Here is a 21,732-nt window from a genome sequence, read left to right as displayed (position 1 = left end):
ACTCTGTCAGTCCCTCCATTGGCTGCCGGTCTTCTACCGTATTCAATTTAAAATACTTACACTCACACATAAAGCTATTAACCAAACCACACCAACATACATCTCTTCACTTATCTCAAAATATCTTCCAACCCGACATCTCCGTTCTGCACAAGATCTGCGTCTCTCATCCCCGCGCATTACTTGTTCCCATGCACGGTTACAGGACTTTTTTCGGGCTGCACCCACCCTGTGGAATGCCCTCCCATGCACAATAAGACTTTCCACTAGTTTCCAAACAATCAAGCGTTCTCTGAAAACTCACCTCTTTAGACAAGCTTATTAGATTCCAGGACCGCCCACCTAACCTTTTATAGCTCCCTATCTAACTCTCTTCTTATAGTAAACACCTATCACATCTTCTCTGTCTTCAATTGAACATCCTCCTAACCCTAGGCCAACTTTCCAGTGTGACTGGATTATACAGCCCACCAAGAATATCTGCAATTGGGCTGGACCTATTTGCAATAGCACCTCTCCTTGTGTATCAACACCTATTTCCCTATAGATTGTAAGCTTGTGAGCAGGGCCCTCTTACCCTTATGTATGTCATGTATGTATGTCTTTTACAACCCAGTATAATGTCAATCTTGATTCAAATTGTAAAGCGCAACGGAATTTGCTGCGCTATATAAGAAACTGTTAATAAATAAATAATAAATAAATAGAAGAACAGAAAGCTCTGGTTTTTATTTTACATTGCAAAAAAAGTTTTGCCATCTCAGGATGGTGTAATGAGGCTTGTTGGGGGAGAAGAGCAGTGAAGACTACTCTCTTCCTGCCTCCTCCCTGTCATCTTGTCCTCGTACAGGTTGCCACAAAATCATCTTCAAACATTCTGTCACCCCCACTCTATACCGAATGGCTGTCAGCAATGCTGTCCCCTGCATTGGAGCCATTTAATGGTCACGGCCAAATGCGATTGCTTTCATTCCTCGGGCTTTTGCTAGGATCGGCACATCTCTGGGGCTGGCTTTTACATTTCGGGTCGCTGGATTGGTGAGTATCTGCGAATCTCCTGAAAAACCACCTGATTTTCTGCCCAAAGACAGATAAGAGGTATGAAATGATTTCATGTTGACTTTATGAATAGAGCCCTATATTGTAATTGTGTATGAATTCTGTACAGTGACTTTAGCATTTGCATCTTAAATCCACATCTCCTGCTGTAAACCAGGCACTTACTGTATACCACTGTTTTCTCCTTGCGTAAAACTGGCACATATACTACTATTGGGGAGTTGGAAACCTCTTGAAATGCATCCATCTCTGCAGGGCGAGTAATAGTCCAGCTCTACATGAACAATAAGCATGAGGAATATTCTACCAGGAATCACTACTACAAAAGAACAAAATCCAACACCCTCATGTCATGCACCTACATTGTGCAGTGCCTGGACACTTATTGATCTCTTTACAGTCCATGGGCTCTATTTATTAACATTATTTTTACTAAAATAAAGTGATAGAAATTCAGAGATATTAGTTGCATGCATTTGCAAATGTATTTTTCCTAGCAGCAAAATACATTTTGCTGCTAGGCCACGTCACAGCTTCTCTGTCACTAGCAGTCCCTAACACTAAGGGGTTCACGTCCAGGGTGCAAGGCACCCAAAAAACATGAAGCCCAGGACCCCCCCAGGGCATAACATGAAAAAAGGAAAAAGGGTGACAGTGCAGTGTAGAGTATAGATGTGTGCAAGTAGTTAATAAGTGTTGAAAAAGGGGTTAAAATATATGTGAAAAAATTACATGAATAAAAAAACAGCATAAAAGGTGATGTGAAAAGTAACTATGTGTATTAAGCGGTGATGCCATGAGGAGGCCCAACCAGAATAGCCTTGGGGGCCCTACGCCCAAACGCTCACCCCATATGTAATATATACCAATTATTAGGCCACAGGGCCGTAACTAGGGTGGCGCGACATGTGCCCTGGCACAGGGCACCGCAGGGCAAGGGGCGCTTCTCATACCTGTCACTTTTGTTCCATATAATCATTCTCACTTGTAGCTTCCTTCTCTTTTATCTCTCGCATCTCCTGGCCACCCCTATCACTACCCCTTCATCTGGCCACCTCCCCAAGCACCTTCAGTCACATCCTCATTTATTTAAGACACACATTTCAAAATACTGTCATACGTGGGACTCAAACCTATCACCTCTTACTTGCATTTAGACACATCTGCCCCACAATTTCTGCCTTAAACACAGTCACCGATTCCTATCCTAGGTGTTACCAGAACACCTCAAGTACCTTTGCTGGTAAGTTCAGCTGCTGTTACAGGGTATAAACACAGACCTCTCCGCCGCTGATGTTTGCTGCTTATAAACTACAAGTAGCACTCTGTCTATACCTTCAGTCAGTGTTCTGACAGACAAATCCTTCACCAACGCTCTGCTACATCTGGAGTTTGTGAGTTATACTGCCTTATTACTGCCTATCATTGCTTCTGCCATTAGATTCACACTGCATTTGCCTTTGACACCTGGAATACAGTGGTACAACAGGATCGGTACCCTTTCATCATTGTATAGGACATATCAGATTTGCCATGCCGCTTCCTAATGAGGACACACCCATTTTTTGGGTACGCGTCATATGTCCCTACTTAAATATAGGAGGGAGTGTTGTCAATGCTCTTTCTGGCCCAGAGCACCAAAAAGTCTAATTACGGTTTTGGCAGTGATAGCTAGTGTGTCTGTAAAACAAACTGTATGGGTAATTTAAATATAAGGATCATTCACCATTAGCAACATACAGTAGTATACAGTGGCGGATTCAGGGGGGGGGGGGTTACCCAGGCACGTGCGACCCCTGTCGTCAAGAAGTTTTTGTTTTTTTTTACTTGTATTTCAGCTGCACGGCTACCACGAGGATGAGGCTGCTGCCATCAGCCTTCCCCGGGCCGTGCAGCTACTCGATGTGCTTGCGCGTCTGCCGGCGTGCAATAAAGTTATTTTTGTCCAAGACCCGGTGCGCGTGATGTCCTGACGTCATCGCGCACCGCTGAAGAGAGGAGAGGACGGAGGAGCCGCAGCCGCAGCCGCAGCCGCTTGCCTTGAGCAGCAAGGTAAGACAGGGTACAGAGAAGAGGACTTGCTGGGGAGTGGGGACATAGACGGGAGCTGGCTAGGGAGTAAGGACAGAGGGGGGCTGGGCTAGGGGGCAGGGTGACAGATGCCCCCCGGGCTGGAAGCATTTTCAGTGCTTTGGGCTGGCCGTTGGTATATTTCTGAAAGGCATGAACAAAGAAGATACAGTACAGCTACCTGCAGGAAGTAGTTTTATTAACACATAAAAAAAGGTTTAAACTGGTATGGTTCTCCCTCACTTCGGAGCCGGCAACTTAGAGCTTGAGGTGCCGCCAGCCCTCCTGCCGGAAGTGAGACTGTCACTCCGGAGGCTGCCAGACCCACATGCTGGAGCAGCTCAACCCTGGAGCTTCTGCAGCCCGCCCCTCCCGAGTCCAGGCCTGGCGCGCTCAACCTCCAGCGCAGCTGGAACTCTGATTCAGCAGACATGACCAGCTCTGATCTTCACCGCTGCTGATAGCTGCGGACGGGTGTCCCTCTGCCCAGTCTGCTGGCGCTGTGGTACAGTGGAGGGACGCCCTTTAGGGTCTGGCATCTGCTAGTGTCTTACTGTGCTCAGTGACCACTGCACGTCAAAAGCGCAGCTGTGTGGACTTGCCAGCTTGTCTTGTTACAGAACGCGCTTACCTTAAACTTGGTTCATCGCCTCAAGGGTTAATGGTTGAGCCCTGGAGGAGCTGTTCTGACCCATTGTGCTCGGCTTCAAAATGACAGTTCCACTTCCCAGTCTCCTCCAGTACCTTTGTTTGCATGTAGATTCCCTGTCCTGTGAATGGCGCTGTTACTGAGTAGCACTCCTCCAGAGACAAAGGTGCAGACCCGGACAGCAACCCAAGGAGCCAACGGGTGAAGAGCATTGGGCTGGTGAGCAGGTGAAAGAAATGTCCGCGAGCACTCAATAGGGTCCCTATATCTATGTATGTAACAGTATTTCCGTATGGGTTGTGGCTAGATCCCCTTCAGCTACAGGAGCCTGACGTCATCCGTTACTTTCCACGTGGATACAAAGTGGAAATAGTAACCTGTGGCAGGTGAAGCAAGCCCCCATGCCCGAAGCATGTACAGCAAAGCGCGGCGAGGGTACAAATTTCTACTATTGTTGGCCAGATACTACAGTTGAGAGAAAATAACAGCGCTGTCAGGGCATGGAACCGCACTTCCGCCCTCGCTCCACGGCACATTCGAGTCTTTTAGCTGGAGTGGAACTAGGATCAACTGTCTCCATGTATAAACACCTACAGATACAAACTTTGTAGTTCCCAGGTACTTTATAACATTATATCCCATGCACTTTTTTTTTATATGGATCAACCTCTGTCATTACAAGCAGCACCACTGCACGAGACCCCACAGTTCCCAAATATTCATCTGGTAGGCTTGCTGGGGGAAATAGTTCTATTACATGTAAATGCTATCCATTTGATATTGGGGTTGGTTTCAGGTAGGGATTCCTAATTATTAAATGGGGGCATTATAGATTTAACTTTAGGCAGTGGTGAAAGTTCATCCCAGATGCCTGGAGGCAAGTTACAATTGGTACCCTAAAAAAAGGGAAAATAAATATGGTGCATATCTATCCTATCGGTCTGTCTATCACATATGCATAAAAACACTAATATAGAATTGGCTTAAGTGGAGTGAATATATTGTGAGTAATGGAGGAGTTGCCCCTTCAGTACTGTCGCCGGTCGGCAGACACCTCCATTGTCTACCATAGTTCTGCCCCTGACTTTAGGACTGGCTGAAGGAAAGGAGGCCTGGAGGGTTACCACATTGATAAACTGTCCATATTTTGTGTATTTCTGTCCTTGTCCTGTTCTATAGGAACTTTGTTGCAACTGCAGCTGGTGTACAGTACTATACCTAAAACTACCTGTTAATTATTGTTTGCTGCACATGGGCCAGTGATTTCTGCCTGCCCCCCAGGCTAAATCTTGCCAGCCAGCCCCTGAGTAGGGACATAGAAAGAGGGCTGCTCAGGAGTGGAGACATTAAATTCTAGGGCTGGCTGGGCAATAGGGATGTAGAAAGTGGGCTGCTGAGGAGTGGGACATAGAAGGAGGCTGCTGGGGAGTGGGGACATAGAAGGAGGCTGCTGGGGAGTGGGGACATAGAAGGAGGCTGCTGGGGAGTGGGGACGTAGAAGGAGGCTGCTGGGGAGTGGGGACGTAGAAGGAGGCTGCTGGGGAGTGGGGACATAGAAGGGGGCTGTTGGGGAAACTGAAAAGGGGCTGGCTGGGCATATGGAAGGGAGGCTGCTGGGGCTGGCTCTGGACAGAAGTGGGGCTGCTGGAGGCTGGCTATGGACACAGAAGGTGGGTTGCAGGATCTGGGGACACTGAAGGGCTGCTGGACATGGCTATGGACTTAAAAGGGGTGCTGCTGGGTGCATCGGGGGTTGGGAGATGCAGCTGGGACACAGAATGGGGACTGCTGGGGCTGGGGACACAGAAAGAGGGCCTACTGGGACAGCTTGGGGACACAGGCAGGGGGCTGGGTGGAGACACAGAAGGGGTACACTGGGGATGGGGACACGGAAGGGGGGCTGGCTGGGGCTAGGGACACAGAAGGAGGGGTGCTGGCTCTGGACACAGAAGGGCGCTGCTGGGGGTGGAGATGCAGAAGGGCAGCTGCTGGAGCTGGGGACACAGAAGGGGGCTGGTTGGGGACACAGAAGGATGACTGCTGGCGATGGAGACACAGAAGTGGGGCTACTGGAGTTGGGGACAGAGAAGGGGGGCTGGCTGCAGGGCTGGATTTGCAGAAACACTGGGTCCTGTGACGTGGGTTCAGTCCTGTGACGTGGACACTGGATGGTCCGAGGGAGTGCTGTGAGGTGTTTGCTAAAGGGGCTGGGGGTGCTGTGTGGTGGGGAGGAGAGTGCTGTGAGGGGGGGGTGCTGCTTGGTGGACAATGAAAGGGACAGTGAGTGCTCTAAGGTGGACATGGGTGCTGTTAGGGGAGCAGTAAGGGAGTCAATGAGTGAGCTGTGAGAGGTCAGTATTATATGGAAGGAACTGGTAGTGAGACAGCTATGAAAGGGGCAATCAGGGAGATATGCAAGGGTAATGAGAACAATGGAGGGGGCAATCAGAGCGATATGATGGGAGGGGTGATGAGACGGCTATGGAGGGGGGAGTAATATAGATATGGGCAGGGAGAGGGCAATGAGAGCGATACATGCATTCTACTGCTTTATGTTGGCTGGCAGTTGCAGATTCAGGGGGAGGAATCTAAATTATTTGACACTTTTAAATGCAGGTATTTATTCCCCATCTCTTTTCCAGACAGGTCTAAATCTTGTAAAGTTTCAGACAACTACCAATGGATCTTAGACCACCAGCTGGCAGGTAAGACATAAATTGTCTTGGCTTTGGTTATTGTATGTATTCCATGCCCTCAGCGTGCTGAAAAAGAGGACGTGGCTCATGGGTATGGCATTCCCTGTGAGGCCACGCCCTTTGCTTAGAGGGCACACCCACTTTTCCAGGGACTTGCACACCTACGGCACGCGCAAAAACCACCCGCACCCACCTTCCCCTAGCGTGGTGCCCCCCCTGTCAGTTTTTTCTGGATCCGCCCCTGGTAGTATACACATATTTGCAAACAAAGTAGTGATCACCATATAGTGGTTATTAAATACAAGGTTGCAATATATTCTAAAGTGAGAGAAGCAGTCATTTCTGTTCTCTCATAAAGAATATTGTTGATAGAAAAAATATAGTAAGTAAAGGCAGCCAATCCAGAGAACCTGCTCTGTCTCACTTCTGTGTGCTAGTGCAGTTAGTATAGGACTAGAAAGATCCCAATGGGTTCAGCTGTAGTAGTGTAATCAACATACATTAGATTGGAGGCCCTATGCCCGCGGTCAGTGCTGAGCAGGGCAAGGGGTGAAATGTGGTGCGACATGTGACACGGCACAGGGCACCGCAGGGCAAGGGACACTGCTCGGACCTGTAAATTTACATTTTTTTTGTTATAATCTTTCTTTTTCTTTTATTCCAAGCATCTCCTGGCGATCTCTATCTTTTCCCTGGCCAACTCCTCCATCTCCTCACCTCCCCTAGCACCTTCAGTCACATGCTTTTTTATTTAACACACACATTTCAAAATAATGTCATACCCAGGACTCAAACCTATCACCTCTCACATGGCAGTCAGACACCTTAGACTTGTATTATCACTGCAGCCATTGGATTCAAACTGTATTTAGCAGTGACACCTGGATAAAATTGGTACAACGGGATCGGTACCACTTCATCACACAGGAAAAATCAGATTTCTTATACCCCTTCCCATTGTGGCCACACCCCTTTTTTGGGCGTGTATCTTATGTCCCTATTTGAAAAATGGGGAGGGTGGGGGCGCCATTGCTCTTTCTGGCCCGGGGTACCAAAAAGTCTAGTTACGGCTCTGGCGCTGAGTATTCGGTGCAGTCAGCGTGGAGTGTGAGGCTGCAGGTATACATTTAGAATTTATATTAAATTTGCATATTATATTGCCAATGGTGAAATGTATTTATTAGCAATTGTTGTGGTCAGCTGATTAGGATAATAACAATAGTGAGAGTATCTAGCAACATCGCTCCACAAACACTGAGGGGACAGGAAAGTCCCCCATATCTTCATCTTACCAATTTAATTCTACAGGAAGTAATGATTTTGAATAGAAATATACAGGGACATCATTATCTCTCTCTTTTTTTCTTGTGCCTGTTTTTGCTATATATATTTTAATATATTTATATATGATCGTACAAATTATAGCTGATTTTTTTAATCAAAAATAGTATTAAAAGTTATGTTTTAAAAAATATAAAACACATTAAAAACTAAGAGTGGCCCCAAAAAGGGTTTTTCTTCTTTTTTTTGTCCTTTACAAAAGAAAAACCCCTTGTATTATGTATATTAATTAGACAGGGGAGCACCAACAATAACTAATAACACTAAACCCAGGCCATGTTTGTGAGCTCCACATTTGAATAGCCCTGTGCAGGATAATTTTTTGTATGTGTTAATTATTATCCTTGCAGGTTTCTTTATGGTCTCTATAAAATTTCCAGGTCATATATGTAATTGACTAGGTTACGTACTGCTTGACTTATGCTTAAGCATTACTTTTACCTACTGTAACTCGAGTCTTAAAATATTGCTCCATTAATACGGCCGTATTGTCAGTTATATATAGAGCTCTCAGAAATACATACAAAGGCCTTTCAAAGTACGAAGTACTTTCAAAGGCCTAATTTTCACATACTTATATCAGCACTGTATTCTTGTCCAGCAGTATCCACTGCTTGAAGCCTTTCCGCATACATAATCATTAGCGGCTTTGTCTCAGTCCTAAACAGCTGTAAGAGCAAAAGTTCTGAGACATGAAGAGAGCATTTATTATGATCCAAAGCAACACTAGACTGACATATTTTATGTTTCTCAGCAAGATGAAAGTGTAAAATGAAGAGATAGACAGGACATCTCAAGAGTAGAACAATAATTTCTACATAGTCCCCATAATTAATACAGCCTTATCTATATCTGTATTTGAACAGACTGCATCTTATTATTACAGAAGTAGTCAGAGCTGTTTGTATGGAATAATATTAACTATTCTCAGTCCGTTTCTGTCTGCCTTCAGAGACACACACACAATTTTCTTCAGACAAGTGTATCTACCTAAATAAAACATGTCACAGTTATTAAATATACTTTGTCATGAATGCTCCACTGCCACTGGGTTACTCACCTGTCACCCCGCTCCATGATTTAGCTCCGTGACAGACTCCCTCCAGCTGCAGCTTCTTCTCATCTCCTGCAACCGCCAGCTTCCACATGCAGAATTCCCTCCAGAGTTGACCTATGGGCGCAGCCATGACATTCCGTATCAGATGACTGTCCATCCACCAAATATAGGAGAGCGCATCCATTAAGCTAAAGAACTGTCAGAAACTCACTGGATGGATAGTGGATGCTTAGCCTGTATTTCGGGATTGGCGAGATCCATTACTTAGGCGCAGAGTCTAATGTGTCAGCAGTATTCACCAGGGACCCCCGCAAGGAAGTTTGGACAGCTGGATCCTACCCGCAGATCACCACCCTCAGCCTTGGTTACCAAGTACAGGTGCTGGTGAACTCTGGATTGGAGTGGAGTATGATTAAGGTGTACAACATAGTCGACAACATGGTCGGCAAGCCAGGTCAGAGCCAAATGGACAAGACAGTACCAGGGATCAGACATAAACGGTACCTGGGATCAGACATGAACAGGTCATAGAGAAACCAAGGTCAATACCAGATATCAAGCGCAGTACCATAGAATAAGGTCACAAACAAGCCAAGGTCAGGAACGAGTAGAAGATATCACTAGATGGAGTATGATAAGAGAGCCTATACTCTGGCAGGGAAATAATCCCAGGGACTTCTTTTATAGGAAGAGTTTCAATAGGATGTCTAATTAATTTTGATTTTGGTGCACCTGGCTCTTTAAGTCCTGCACTGAGCGACCCTATGGGAGCTGCCTGTGCAGTAACCAGGAAGCTGAATGCTACAGCTGGGGGGACAAAGGCAGCGCTGCTGAGCCTGCAGCAGCAGATGGTCAGCGGAACTCACTACAGCAGGTGCCGGCACCTCCCACCTGCTGCCCTACCATGGATCATGGAGCCCATTGACGCCGCACTCGGTAAGTAAATGCCGGGGTTCGGTGTCCTGTGACAAGAACAATTAAAAAAACAACTAAAGAATTAACAAAACAAGGAGGGAGGACGGGATTTCTAGATGAAAAAAGGGGGAGTTGCAAACTGTCAGCTGCTGGTAAATAAACAAAGACACCTCCCTCAAACCTGTAATAATATCAGTCAACAATTGGATATTATTTCTTAAAGCTGCAACTAAAACATGTCTTAAGACTTGGGGGCCTAAGTTCTGACCCACCTAGGGGTTTAATTATGTTCAGCCAGATCACTGGCTTGCACTTCAATTCCTTCAATTGGCTCCAGTTTGAGTAATGGTGGATGACAAAACTGCTAAGGTGGCTAATGAGGTGTTTGTTGCAAGGCACCTAAGTGTGTCTGAGGTCTGGGAACTAGGTTATGGAACACTGATAGGGAGATGTGTCAAACCATTAAGAGAGATGAAGGTGGGGCTTCAATTAGCCCCGATAAATTATCAGGGGTGTAAAAGGGAGTTAGCCTCAGACATTAAATTAACTCAAAAAAAAATCCCTGTTAAGTGGGGTTAACTGAATAGCCCATTGCAAATTACTGCGGCTAAGTGAATCTTCCTCAAAGTGGAGAAGTTTCCCATAGCAGCCAATCAACTTCTAGCTTTCATTTTAGGGACTGTGCTAGGTAAGTGATAACTAGAAGCTGACTGGATATTATAGACAAATGTTCCACTTTATATGTCTTGAAGATTTGATACATCTCCCCTACAGAGAAACAGAAACCAGTAATACAGCATAGACACAGGAATGTAGGTTTGAGAGTACTGCCAGTGCAAAAAGTTTCCAACATGTTGAGAAGTGTGAGCATGGGTGTTCGGTCTAAAATACAGAAATGAGATCCAAGACTGCACTTGCTATTGTCCATAGTGCAGTTGAGGTTGGAAAAAGGCAATTCAGCACCCAACACAAGTGTGTAATCTATCTGACACAAAAGTGAGGTGGCTGGCAGGCACAAGAGTGTTCTAGAGTTGGATGTAATAATGAAAATGTCACGTTCATGTTAAGGAGATCTCCTACTGAGGAGCTGGAAGTCAAGGTCCCTGGTTGGGAAATGAACCGGAGGTGAGGGGTCTGGATATACATCCTCCTCATACACAAGTAGAGGATGTTGGCGAGACCTGACCAAAGGCGCGGAGTCTAACCTGCTGGGAGGTGTTCACCAGTGACCCCTCCAATTGGGATTTGGATTTTTCCTGCACCCAGCAGGCAGGTCGCGGCCCTTGGGTCAGGTATTCGGTACCAGTGTGAATAGAGGACGCAATAACAGGAGAGACACAGTAGAATAGCACTGGTAAAACTCAGCTGCGTATAGACAGTGCTCGGGGCAGATCCTGAGGTAACGCTGACACAGGAAAGGAATAACACAAGACAGTACTTGATGAAGGTACTGAGTACACTGGTTGTAGTTATGGTTGCAGCACAGTGACTAAGGAATGGTATCATGAGATTTACTTAATGATAGTACTGAGTACACATGCTGTGGCTAAAGTCACAGCACAGACACTGAGGAATGGTATCACGAGATGTACTTGATGATGGTACTGAGTACACTTGCTAGAAGTAGCTCTGAGAAGAAAGGAGCACGGAACCTGGAACGTAGTAATGGTAAGCATACACCAGAAGAAGCGACATTGTGCAGGCAACATCCTGCTGTCCAAAACCCTATTATATACCCTAAGGTAGCAGTCCATTGGAGGACAGCATCAGCTGACAGCAACCACGCTACCATTGGGTAAAGGGTCAGTCAGGTGATAAAGACTGTCATGGCTCCGCCCATGATAGCAACCACAGTCACGGGGCAGCACATGGATGTCCAAGCAGTCCTAAGGCATAATCCTCAGCCGAACCTAACGTCTGACCACTCGAGAAGTCAGGGGAAGTTGGTGCTGGGGTGAGTAACAGCCGATCCTAGGCCATAACCTGACAGAAAAACACTAACATCACAACCTACCAGACAAACAGGCAGTTACATTAGATGTACAAGCTCTTGCCTCATGACATAATTGTAAAAATAATCTTATCTTCAATGCAATCAATAGCACATGGGTGTACTGTATTTATCAGTGCTTGCAGAGAGACAAAATTATGACAGATAACAAAGAGCTGGATGTTTTACGCATCAGATTTTGGATGCGTTACATCCCGCCACTGATCAGGTGAATTGCTATTAAAATTGCACAGGACAGCTTTTCCAAAAAGAGCTGTCCCTTGAGAAGAGAGAACATCCGGGTTTATGACCCAGAAGTCCCTTGGAAGTCCTTATGTGCATGCGTCATATGACGCACGCTGCTGGGTACACTGGGAAGGATATGGTTGGATTCCTCCCATGACACAATGTGAAGAGAAACCCATAGGCTTCTATTGGAAAATGGTATCTATATATGGATACCATTTCCATATATCCTACTGTGTCCAAACTCTGGAAAGTAACACATTCTGGAGTTTGGTACAGTTTTGGCCGCATTTTTACTTTAGTACACCCTGCACAAACTAATCAGCTTCTAACTTACATTTACAGACTGTGGGCCTGATTCATAGCCGCTCGCTGTTTACGAGTGCTCGCTCTGAATCAGGGCGGGATTTTTTTTTTTTTTTCGACCTCCAGGCCGCTCACTAAGCTGTGGGTGACCGCCCACAGCTTTTGCGAGCGGCCTGGCGATGGTCACGATTATCGCGACCATCGGGCTTACGAGGAGACCCTGTGGTAGGGTCTCAGCACTCGCAAGCCCGAGTGGACTGCCTGCTCTAATAGAGCAGGAAGCCCTCTACTGACACCACGAGTGATGTCAGTAGGGCCACCCACAAACGCCAGGCGTTCCTAAGGGAACACCTGCGTTTGTGCAGCCACCCCCCCTCCCCGCCTACAAAACGGGACAAGCTGTCAATCAAAATGAACAGCCGCACCGTCTTGTAGCGAGACCTGTTGCGACGGAGCTGCTGTCACAGTACAGGTCTCACATATGCGCACGCCGGAGGTGGCGCATGCGCAGTCGGGGACCATCGACCAGCTTCTGAACGCTGAATCAGGCCCTGTGTTTGAAAAATTACAGTTAGGAGCTGTTTGGTTGCTACTTTATCTATCACAATTTTCTCTCCAAGCTTTGATAAATACCACCCAGATGTACTAAGCTCTGGAAAGTGATAAACTGGAGAGTGATAACTACCAACCAATCAGCTCCTCACTGTCATTTTTCAAACACAGGGCGATATTCAATTAGTTTCGCCCGATTAGTCCTAATTAAACTGTTTGGGGTACTTAAGTTGGTACAATTGCCTCTAATTAGCGTCTTTACACAAGTGGTGAAGAATGGCATAAAGCAGTATCTTTTGGAGAAAATAAGTAGTCCTGGCAAATTTGGGGTACCTGAAAATTGGTGCAAGCATCTTTTAATGTCTCTAAAGTGAACTTTTAATAAAGTGATTGCACATGCAATCACAAAAACACTTGGCCCCTTCTTAGAGCACCCCTAGAACCTTATTTTGCTAGTTTTTGAATTTGTCACCGCACTTTGTGCTTTTTCGCCCCCAAAATTAAAGTACTTTATTGGGGTGTTCTTATATTTTTCCCAGGATTTTTTGACGCAGTTGTCCTCTGGGGAGCTGTCCCAAGGGTTCTGAGTGGTTTCCCCACCTTTGCACCCCAACTTAAAAATTTTGCACTTCTTTTCTCGTGCTATTCAGAGGTGATTTTTTTTCGCCTATTACATTGCATTGATTTTACGCGTATGCGAAAAGCAGGTGGAATTCAATACGGAGATAAGTTTCCGACAGGCGAATGGACGCAATTAGCGATACTTTTTCGCGGATCTCGGCTTTTCGCTTCTAATTGAATACGGCCCTCAGTCTGTAACATGACAGTTAGGAGCTGATTGGCTGGTAGTTTATCACACTCCATCTTATCACTTTCCAGAGCTTAGTACATCAGGTGAGCTACAAATTCAAATTGCCTCTATTTAACTTGCCTATAAAGTTAAAATCAGCTCCTTATGCTTTTGCAGAGTTGTTCATTAGCCTACTGTATACCAAATGTTGGGTGTCACTAATTATAGACTTCATTCTATTCTTGGAGCTCCATTCTGACAGCTGTAAGTAATTTAGATTAAGACTATAGCTGCATACACACACAACGATTGAGTTAATGAACGATTTTAGTAAACGATTTACTACCTTGAAAAAATGAACTAAAATCGTTTACTAAAGTTCTTCATTTACTATGTTCATTTAAATGTAATGAACGATTTTTATGAACTACAAACGATTTTTGCATATTAACTTAATGAAAATCGTTGAGTTGACAAGTCTGACTGAATTACAAACTACAAACGTGAACGCGCATGAACAATAATCATTCATCGTTTGACTCAGAAAGTGAACGATTTTTTCAAACGATTATCGTTAAACGATATCGTTTAACGATAATCGTTCAAAGAATCGTTGTGTGTCTATGCACCTTTAGGAGTTGAACAGCTTCCTTGCATTCTTAGATGCAGCATACTGTTGTTAAAATATGTTATTCCTCAGTTGACATTACATAATCTTCAATAACCAATTTTCCTTACCCTCAGTTTCTCAGCAATGTAAGTTCCCTGAGACTTTTCAAAATATGAAAATTAATGGATTTAAAATCTATTTTGTTTCAGAATCAAGCTGTAGGCCTGTACAACTGCTCTGCTGAGTATCACAAAATCAGTAAATGAAAATTGCTGAAATGTATTCAATTATTTCTACAAAACCTGTATAAGGAAAATTAATAAAACTCATAAAAGGGAATTAAATTAAGAAGATAATTAGTGCTTTCAACCAATTTATTCAATTTGAATAAAGAAGTAACATGTTTGCACATGAGTACATACAACTCCTGATAATGTAAAATTCATTAAGAGGCCCTTTAAGTCATTATGTGCCAATTACTTTTCTTAACAATTAATATTGCTTACATTTGTGGCAAGGGGAAAAACAGGCAAAAGGGATTAAAGTTGTGATGTTCTGGATAGAACAAAATATGTGAAAAGGAAAACAATTTAAAATTGTGGCAGAAATACCATCAGTGCATGGGTATAACCTGGAAGTGGTGGTCGGAAGGCGGGGAGTGGCAATGCAGGTCTACCCTCCCAAGGCCCCTCTTTGGTGTGTTCAGCATGCATCACTGCATGTGCCTTCCAACATTATCTTCAGTGTTTTAGTGTGGGTATAGAGGATTTGCAGTGGCTAAGGGTTATTGAAAAAGGCATGTGTATTGTGCAATTTTAAACAACATCTATACATTTTGTACATCAGCAAATGTTTATTTACCTACTCTCCCAGAGAGTCCAGGAGACTCCTAATATTTGGGTAGTTCCCCCGAACAAGGAAGAGTAGGTGACCCACCCTCATTCCACCCACTTCCTATTGAAATGGGCATGCTGGGAAGCATAATGCCAAAGGTCCATGGGGTGGGGTTGGCCAATATGATGCAATTATATGAGAATTGCATCATTTTGGGCCACCCAGTTTGTAGACTCGCGATTTACAGTATTCTGCTGCTTGGGGCAGGGACTAATGACTCAAAGCACCCAACTCTGTCCCACATTAGTGGCCAGCTGCATCTCTCCTCCAAGCTTCACTTGGAGGGGAGATATGAAACGTTGGCAAGTATGAGCAAAAATTGCACCTTTTAATGGACAATAGCTTTGTGAATCAGGCCATCTCTTGCTTCTGAAGATGAAACAACAGTATCAGCTAGTGAAGAATTTAGCACTAACATTATCAGAGGCACAGAGTCTAACAGGTGGATTTTAATAGGTAACTCAAAAAGGAGTCTGGCCTCCGCTGCACCTAGTAAACAGGACACAGCCCCCTAGCATGTTCTGCCACTTCAATTCAGGGAGAACTGTGCAAGCAGTCCATGCATCCTATTGTGTTTTCTTTTCTATCTACAGGGTTGTACTGGCCCACAGGAAAACAGGGGAAATCCCCAGTGGGACTCACTGCTTGAGGGCCCCGTACTATCTTCTAGTATCAGGTTCCAGATTGTGCCCTCGAATTTTAGCTTGCTTCTATTAGAGGGCCAATTACCTTGTAGAACAGGGACATGAATGAAGATGAGTGCTTTACTGGTTTCTACAAATACTAGAGGTAAATTTGACCTCCTGCCAATCAAAAGCAGCTGGTGGGTTAACAGATCTAGGGGCCTATTATATACCAGTTTTATCATACGCAACCAGCCAATCAGCTCTTAACTGTCATCTTTTTGAAAAATGACAGTTGGGAGCTGATTGGCAGGGGCACCATTTATCAAACGCTATGAGTTTTAAAACTCATTGCGTATGAGAAAACTCATTGATAAATGGGCCTCTAAGAATGTAGTTGCAAAAAAAAAAGTAATCAACACTTCAGTCATCCCAGTAGTGATAATAGATAATTCAACCTTTGTTTTTAATAATGGCATGTATTTGGCCTTTTACTAAACCTAATGCAATTCTCAATGAGTTCTATACACTATCTGGTGTTTACAGGGTGATGGGGGGGTCCCAGTCATACAGTATGTAGAGTGCATTAATGTGGTATATATAGACAGGATCACCATATTGTGCTTTATCATTGCAATATGTTACATTATACTGCATTCCCAGGACTATAGTGTATTCACTACAGTGCATAATCTGGTAGATTATATTGCATGAACTATCAGTATTTACTATATAATTATAAAATGTTCCAGACCATGCACTATAGTATCCATGTTGTCTGCAGATTATGGGGTAAATGTACTAAAGTGATAGTTTTTAGAATTGGAGATGTTATCCATAGCAACCAATCAGATTCTAGCTATTATATTCTAGAAGGTGCTAGTTAAATGTTAAATTGAATCTGATTGGTTGCTCTGGGCAACATCTTCACTTCTAAAAACTCTCACTTTAGTAAAAATACTCCTCTGTCCTTTCTATTGCCTCTGTGGTGGCTAGCCACACCCTAGATGCATCAGCCCCTACCACTGCAATCCTCTGGTAGACCTTCATGCCCCAGTATGACAGTGTTCAATACATTTGATGAGAGATGGTACAGAAAAGAAAAACATATATAAAACCGCTTTTTTGCTTCACGCTGCCTCTTCTCATATTTATTATTACTGTCCTGATTACAATCTCACTGTCTCCACATACTTTTAAATTTGGTTCATCGGTTGAACTTCATCCACAACTCATTGATTCTCTTATGACTGACTGCACTGTATTGTCTGATCAAACAATTTATTGAAATCCAAAATATATGTAGGGTCAGGCTGACTTGTCACTAGCAGTGTCTGGTGAGAAGCGTATAAACTATAGAGCATAGAGAATGTTCACAAAAGAGATATTCGTTAGCCACATGAATGAACATACAGGTCATTTATTTTAACAATATTTGAAGCTTCTGATGATAACACCTACAGATTACTTTAATATCATACAGGTTTCTGCTAAACTATGCTCGTAATTTACACTATGCAGTTAAGAAACCAGTTGGGATTACATAGTCTAATTATGACCTGATGTAAGTATTGTAAATAATGCATGGCAATGTGAATAAATACATTAAAGGCAACTTACATATATTAGCATAACAGTAGCCCAGGGACAGAGATTAAAGATTTTTTGGGGGGGCTCATCTTCTTCCCTTAGCTGCTTTCTAGTCTATATACATTGTCACGGTATCAGTAAATGAGGGTATTAAATTATACAAGAACGGCTCTGCAAAACAACCTTGTGTCTTCTGGCTTCCAGATGTTCAGTAATGAGAAGTGAATGCCAATGAAGCTATCCTGCCATACATAATCTTATGAAAGTTGCAGAAGCTGGAGTAATGCTTTGAATAGGGCTAATCCTGGTATAAAAAGGTCAGCTCTAATAAGCATAAATAAATGATTATACCAAAGAAAGTTAGGCAGCATGGCCAATACTGCAAAGTCAGTAGCCAGTTTAGACGGTTTATGTCTATAGCAGAGAAAGCAGAGTGGGTAACCTGTGGCAACCAGCTTCCAGACTGGATGCCTCTATCAAAAATGGTGGAATGGTCCCTACAAGAGGTTATTAGTGTAATGCAGAAAAGCACAAGATCTCTTCAAAATAAGGGTGGTGGGTAAGGAGCAATTTTGACCTCATTGTGTGCCTCCATAATGGACAAGACAACCAATTTTCATTATATTTACAAAATGTAATCTAAAATAATATACAATTGAACAAACGACATATACTTCCCCACCACCATTAACAAAACTTTCTTTAGAAAGCCCTTAACCAAAAAAGAAAGATACTTTTCTATCCAAAATAGTCTAATGTTGGTTGCTCACTATTATTATTATTATTAATAATAATAATAATAATAATAAATCTATATAATATTAATCTCCTATTGCCTGTCCTGTTTTCAACATGCATGCACAGTGGGAGTCGTGGCATGTGTGTGGCTTCTCCAATTGATCCCACTGCTATCGCAATAGGCAGTGGCATAACTATAAATTTTGCTCCACCATGCCAAAAAAGTTTCAGGCGCCCCCCCCAAAAAAAACAAACACACCCACAGACGACGTTTAAGGTGTGCGGTTTCATGTTCATGATACAGTTATGTGCCTTACACATTATGACACACCAAGTAATGCCACTTATAACACATTATGCCACACCGGAATGCCCCAATAACACATTATGCCACACCGTAATACCCCTTACAACACATTATGCCACACAGCAATGCATCTTACACATGCCACACAGTAATGCCCTTATAACAAATTATGCCATGCCATAATACCTCTATTTCACAGTATGCCACATAACACATTATGCCACACAATAATGCCCCTTATACATTATTCCCCTTATAACACATAATGCCACACAGTAATGCCCCTAATAGCGCATTGTGCACACAGTAATGCCCATTACACTTTACGCCACACAATAATGCCCATTACATCCCACCCTGACAGATCTGCTACATCAACCCTCCTCTCCGCTCTTGCCAGTCTGTCACCTCAGCTCAAGACAGGTTGCACAGTTTTTATGTCCATGTAGAACCAGATTATTGGGAACATAGTTTATAACCTATCAAATTAGTGCCCCTTATACAGTGCCCCTTGTAGTTGTGCCCCATATGCAATGCCCCCTGTAATAGTACCCATTATCCAGGGCCCCCTGTAGTTGTGCCCCTGTAGTTGTGCCCCTTCAAGTAGTGCCCCCTGTAATTGTGCCCCTTATCCAGTGCCCCCTGTAGTTGTGCCTCGTATGCAATGCCCCCTGTAATAGTGCCCCTTATGCAATACCCCCTATAGTAGTACCCAATATCCAGGGCCCCCTGTAGTTGTGCCCATAGGCAGTGCCCTCTGTAGCTGTATCCCTTAAAATATTGCCCCTGTAGTTGTGCCCCTTCAAGTGGTGCCCCTGTAGTTGTGCCCCTTCAAGTAGTGCCCCCTGTAATTGTGCCCCTTCAAATAGTGGCCCCTGTAATTGTGCCACTTCAAGTAGTGCCCCTGTAGCTGTGCCCCTTCAAATAGTATCCCTGTAGTTGTGCCCCTCAAGTAGTGCCCCCTGTAGTTGTGCCCCTTATACAGTGCCCCTTGTAGCTGTGTCCCTTAAAGTATTGCCCCTTGTAGTTGTGCCCCTTTGATTAGTGCCCCTTCAAGTAGTGCCTTGGTAGTTGTGCCCCTTCAAGTAGTGCCCACTGCCCCCTGAAGTTGTGCCCCTTTAATTAGTACGCCCTGTATTTGTTCCCCCCCTACTTACCTGACTCCGTGCAGGCTGCAGCTGTCATCCGGGCTGTCTCTCCCAACCCCCGCGCTGACTGGACCAATTGATCCAGCAGACGCGGCCGCTCAGGTTCCTCACTGTGAGGGTGACGTCACCCGTGCAATGCAATACTGGGAACGCTGGCCTCTGAAGTGATCGGAGGCTTCCTTAGCCTCCAATCACTTCAGAGGCTAATGCTTACAGTTGCAGTGGCGTAACCACTGCCCCCGGCGCCCCCAAGCTACCCGGTGCCTCCAAGCCACCGCGGGGGCTGCGGGGGCAGTAGTTACGCCACTGGCAACAGGACAGACCTTAGCCGGAGAGAATGGTGGAGCTGTTGGGAATGGGTATGCAGCTGCGGGAGGGAGGAGCGAGATGGGGCAGGGGCTGAGTGGGACAAAGCCAGGGGCAGAGCAGGACAGAGCAGCAGACAGAGAGGGGAGGAGGTTGGGATAGAGCAGGGTGTGTGATGGTGTGGAGCAACTGAAAGAGGGGGTGGGGTGGGACATGGCAGAGTTGAGCAAAGCAGTGGGCAGACAAAAGGTGCATACACATGACATGATATTTTGCATGTTTCAACCGTTTTCGACGAATCGGAAAGACAAATCCTGCAAAATATGAGCAAATCATGAGTGTCCACTCATGATAATGATGACGATGCCCATACCCACGGGTCATACATTGTATCTTCAGATCTTGCCTACAGCAGGCAAGATCTGCCAATCTTGTACACAAAGTCCTGGAAATCGTTAAGGACGCACGATAGATCGTTGGTCAGGTTGGACACTTTTTAGCACCATATCGTGTCTTGGAGTTCAGGGGAGCTGCCGGGGAGAGTTCAAGGGAAATCATTCACGATATTGCATTGTGAGCACATCGTCTAGTGTGTAGGCACCTTTAGGTGACCTGGCAATACAGTTTTTAAACAAAGTGACACTAGTTCACAAGCACTAACTAATGCAAAATGAATAACATGTAAGTCCCATTGATTCTCTGATTGAACTAGTTAGCCAATGAATATGATAAACACCTCTAAATCTGCTCAGTGTTATGAATAGATGCATAATGAAGGCTTGCTTTTTCATGGTAGAAAGTTTAGAGTTTTGATGCTTTAATAATTTTTAAGTAGCCTCCTTAAAGTAATTCCCCATGTGCAAAAAAAGAGAGTACTGGAGACGGGGGATTCAATTGCAAGTGATAAGTTATCACTGGAGAAAAAGGAAGGTAGCCTTGGGCTTTATCGCCCAAGACTAATCAATTAGCTTCCCTTTTTCACCCGATAGCTTTGTTAACAGCCGTTAACTGAACGTGTTAAGAGACATCAACATGGGTTATCAGCCGTTGACACCCAGAAGGTGGGAGGTACTAAAATCTGAAATGCGGTCATAACTCCAAAACCCCCCATTTTCTGAGTTTTGGCCACATTTCCATATGTACCAAGCTCCAGAATGCAATGACGTGCTTCTTTTCGCACTTCCCCCTGAGAGGAATCCAATCGGATCCCTCCCAGCACCCCCTGTGGCATGCACGTCATGTTCAGAAGGATGCCAGAGGGACATCTGGGTCATAACTCTGGAAATCCCTCTATCAAAAAAGACAGCTCTTCCAGGGAGAGCTGTCCTTTGCAATTTTAAATGCTTTTATAGGTACATACTGTACCAGTGATATTTATGCCAGTATGTATGCGATGAGAGGTGGAATGCACTGCATTGCATATGCAATGTTTAGTACATCCCGCCCAGAATCTGTGAAAACTTCACAAATTCAAGCGTTAAGTTGCTGTTATCACCCTATAACACCACACCTATCACAGATTTCTTTTTAGGTCTCAGGAAACCCTCCACAAAAATCTCTATAAGCAGGGCCAATCGAATACGGTCTTTCCTAAATCAGAACAATTGGGAGGTACAGAGGCAAACGCAGGATTTTTAAAGGTGGGTTTCCAAACTGATTGAGATATGTGTATATATATATATATATATATATGTATGAATATATATATATATATATATATATATATATACAGTATATATAGTACTTGTGTACTTTACGGACTCATTACCTTATTAAGTGTCCAGCGTCATTCCCTACCATCCAAGAGGGCACGGAGAGGGAATAAAACCATGTGGCGAGAGTAGC

The 21,732-nt window shown here is 44.3% G+C and overlaps 1 long non-coding RNA gene across 1 annotated transcript in view; it reads left to right on the top strand.

The window, feature by feature from the left end:
• The first annotated feature begins 3,076 nt into the window (after nucleotides 1-3,076).
• The window catches only part of LOC148520525 (uncharacterized), an 88,633-nt gene continuing 69,977 nt past the window's right edge, over nucleotides 3,077-21,732 (top strand). The window contains exons 1-2 of the long non-coding RNA XR_015878870.1: nucleotides 3,077-3,111; nucleotides 6,421-6,483. This is a non-coding gene — a long non-coding RNA (uncharacterized LOC148520525). The remainder of the gene's footprint in view (nucleotides 3,112-6,420; nucleotides 6,484-21,732) is intronic.

This window comes from Taudactylus pleione, unplaced genomic scaffold (assembly GCF_031769625.1).
Source record: "Taudactylus pleione unplaced genomic scaffold, aTauple2 ptg000176l, whole genome shotgun sequence".
Lineage (NCBI taxonomy): Eukaryota > Metazoa > Chordata > Amphibia > Anura > Myobatrachidae > Taudactylus > Taudactylus pleione.
Note: the sequence above shows the minus strand (reverse complement) of the source record. Positions and strands in the feature narration are given on the sequence as shown.